Source organism: Hesperophylax consimilis, chromosome 3 (genome assembly GCF_061612785.1).
Source record: "Hesperophylax consimilis isolate HC1 chromosome 3, BYU_Hcon_1.0, whole genome shotgun sequence".
In the NCBI taxonomy this organism is placed as follows: domain Eukaryota; kingdom Metazoa; phylum Arthropoda; class Insecta; order Trichoptera; family Limnephilidae; genus Hesperophylax; species Hesperophylax consimilis.
Genome location: NC_142838.1, coordinates 35,421,529 through 35,425,299, shown reverse-complemented (window position 1 = coordinate 35,425,299; position 3,771 = coordinate 35,421,529). Strand labels below are relative to the sequence as shown.

Here is a 3,771-nt window from a genome sequence, read left to right as displayed (position 1 = left end):
GCTTGCGATCAAGCCGCTTGACCGTGTCCATGTCCCACAGCCAAGAACGCTTTGTCTTTGAAAGATTCCATTTTGCCGCGAGTCACGAAATGACAGGAAGGCATAGAAGTACATATACATAGACCACCACGAAATCACAGGAAGGCGTGGCCATGCTTGACGGAGAGGCTTGATGCGGGCTGTCAAGCCGCTAAGCATAGACAATAATAGACAACAATAGACAACAATAGACAAAAAAACTACGTGCTTGCGATCAAGCCGCTTGACCGTGTCCCAGTCCCATAAGGCCCGTTCGCATTGGTCGAGTAGTTTAGTCAAGTAGCGAGTAATTTAGTAACTGGACACGTGCGAACACCATAAATTTAGTAAAGTAGTTTAGTCAGCGATTTAGTCAAGTCAATCCATTCTGTTCTATTTTTTCGGGCGAGTAGCGTCCCTCATCATGTGTCTATGGCAGATTTATAGAGTTTATCGATGGTCTATTGTCACTGGCTGCATTAGTCAGTGATCAGTATAGCGAGTATAGCATTAGTAGTATAACTCCGAGAAAAAAGTGGGTCAGAAAAAAAAGACACGGTAATCTCTATGGGTGACTTGTGACGTATATTTTCCACAAACCAATACGAACTTCATGCATGTTTATAGGCCGCTGTCACGAACTTCATGCATGTTTATAGGCCGCTGTCATTGGCCGATTTTAGGCTAGCCAATGGGTTGGCTCCGAATGAGAATTATATTGTCTATGGTTACGCTTTTTTTATAGTTTCTATCCTAGTCGATGGTGAGTATGTGTAGTAGTGACGTATATTTTTCAGTTACTGACTTTTATCTATGGCAAACATTAGGACCCATGGGCTCAGTCAGGGGGGTATAACTCCGAGAAAAAGGTGGGTCAGAAAAAAAGACACGGTAATCTCTATGGGTGACTTGTGACGTATATTTTCCACATTCCAATACGAACTTCATGCATGTTTATAGGCCGCTGTCACGAACTTCATGCATGTTTATAGGCCGCTGTCATTGGCCGATTTTAGGCTAGCCAATGGGTTGGCTCCGAATGAGAATTATATTGTCTATGGTTACGCCTTTTTTATAGTTTCTATCCTAGTCGATGGTGAGTATGTGTAGTAGTGACGTATATTTTTCAGTTACAGACTTTTATCTATGGCAAACATTAGGACCCATGGGCTCAGTACTAAAAACCCGAAGATATTGATCTAGTGAGTGGTTCATTTATGGGCTCAGTACTAAAAACCCGAAGATGTTGATCTAGTGAGTGGTTCATTTATGCGTCAAAACACGCTAAAATGTCTTGTCGTTGGAGCGAAAACGCTACTGTCAAATTCGTGACGTTGTATTTACAACACGAATGCTTGTGGAATATAAAGTCGCCCCGATATAAGATCAAACAAATCAGGGAATCAGCATACGCTGAATTAGAAAAAGGGATGAATATTCCTGGATTTGGTGATAGGGAGATAAGAGCGAAAATTAAAAGCATCAGGTTAGTGAAGTTTTTTTTATTTATATGGTATATTACAAGTGCCTGTATTATTATAAATTTTTTTTAAAGTAGTAGCAGAGTCATTAATCATTAATAATTTCTTTTCAGATCTACCTACTCACAGGAGTTAAAAAAATAAAGGAGTCAAAACCCTCCGGTGCCGGAACTGACGCAGTATATTCACCATCAGTCAAATGGTTCAATCTATTAGATGGATCCCTCAGAAACATTAATACAATGTTAACAGAAAGTGAAAGCAACTTGGCAAGTACATTTCAATTCTATTCTATCGTTTATACATCAGTTTTTAATGTACCATTCTTGTCTGCCAAGGTACCGATCCATCGTTCACAAAGTAATCTGCATATCTTTCTCGAAGATCTGTAGACCTTCGGGATGAACGATTGGACAGACAACTTGGTAGTGGTTCCAATCCTTGAGGCTCTGGCTCCACCCTCCAATTACCAGGGATAACAGTTCCTGAATCAAAATTGTCTTTGTCTACTGTATATTCCAACTGCTTGTTCTGTAATTTTGTCTCTCTGAGCCAATTATGTAAAGCGCAACACGCCTTTACAATGCAAACAACCTTCTCAGGACTGTAGGGCATCGGTTTCTCAAACACTCTGAATCTGGCAGCTAGTATACCGAAAGCATTTTCAACTATTCTTCTGGCCCGAGACAATCGATAATTAAAATTTTTTTGCTTTGATGTTAATCGATTTCCTGGGAAAGGTTTTAAAAGGTATTCTTTCAAGGGAAATGCATTATCTCCAACTAGTACATGCCCTTCTGGCAGAATACCGTTTTCTAATGCTTGATACAAACTACAGTTTCGAAATACGCCTCCATCAGAAACCCGCCCATTACATCCAATGTCTATATAACTGAAGCAATATTTATGATCTACAACTGCCATTAAGACAATGCTGTTTGTCTCTTTATAATTGTAGTATAAACTTCCTGATTCAGGAGGTGCTTTAATGACGACATGTTTGCCGTCGATTGCTCCACAGCATCCAGGAAAGTTCCATTCTTTTCGAAATCCGTTCTCAATGATATTCCAGTCTGTGGTGGCGGGAACCTGAAAAAAGATTTATAATAATGTATACATTCGATATAAACAACATTCTACTTTATTTTCAGGAAGACATTATACACACGGATACAGATACTGAGGAAAGCAGAATTACTATGAATTCTTTTCGTGAACCCGTATCTAAACCCCCTACAAAAAAAAAGCGGCTTTCCCAACTTTCGAGTATGGTGAGTCAACTAAAGGAGATAACTGAGGTTGCCAACTCTACAGAAGAAGACGAGTTTGAGGTCTTCGGCAGACACGTCGGCTTACAACTGAAATCTTTGCCCTTGCTATTGGCACTTGAAACCCAGGAATATATTCAACTGTACATGAACAGAATTCGACGCCAACACCTTCAAAATTCAACTGAGCAAAATAGATTCACCAGGATAGTCACACCAGTATCAAATGATTCGCAAGACTCTCCATGTAGTAATACTTCGTATTATGATGATGTAATTTATTTAGATGAGCCCCCAGAAGACACATATGAAATTGAAACACATGAAAACCATGACATCGAATAACTTTAATGTAAATTTTAATATTTAAACCATGTGAAAATTAATAAATGTTTCTCAAATTATATTTATAATTTATTTAGAACCGTTTTAGATACAGCTATAATTATAGCGGGATGGCCTATTTTAGTGGCTATTTCAGTGGTAGTTCCATTGGGAATTTATGGCGAATGATATGCTGAAATAAGCCATCTACTATATTTGTAGCTGTGTGAAACAGCTCTTAATCTTACCTTGATAAATTCCTTTAATGATTCATAGATAGCTTCACAAACTTCTATAATGAATTCCGAAACAGTTGATTTTCCAAGTCGAAAGAGATGTGTGATTGTCCTTAAACTACATCCTGTAGCAAAAAAGTAGAGAACTGCCTGTAATTTGGTTTTTGCGGGAATTGCACTTCTGAAAAGGGTATCCGTGCGTTGAATTTGTGACTGCACTTTCATTAGAAGGAAATTAAAACAGCTTTCAGTCAAAGTCGCGAAGTATTCTTTCGGATCTTCATATGCCATTTCCTTCAGAAGAGAATTTGTAGCTCCTAATGCATCTCTTCTATTAATCCATTTTCGTATCCATAGTTTTTTCACTTTCGTCTCACTAATTTCTTCCTCCACCTCTTCTAAAATATCCATTACAATCAGCTTAATTAGCCTATTTACTTTGTT

The 3,771-nt window shown here is 38.5% G+C and overlaps 1 long non-coding RNA gene across 1 annotated transcript; it reads left to right on the top strand.

Annotated features, from left to right (window-relative positions):
* Nucleotides 1-1,351: 1,351 nt before the first annotated feature.
* Nucleotides 1,352-3,171, top strand: LOC149425350 (uncharacterized). The gene is made up of 2 exons (XR_016305677.1): nucleotides 1,352-1,504; nucleotides 1,613-3,171. It is a non-coding gene; the product is annotated as an uncharacterized LOC149425350 (long non-coding RNA).
* The last annotated feature ends 600 nt before the right edge of the window (nucleotides 3,172-3,771 follow it).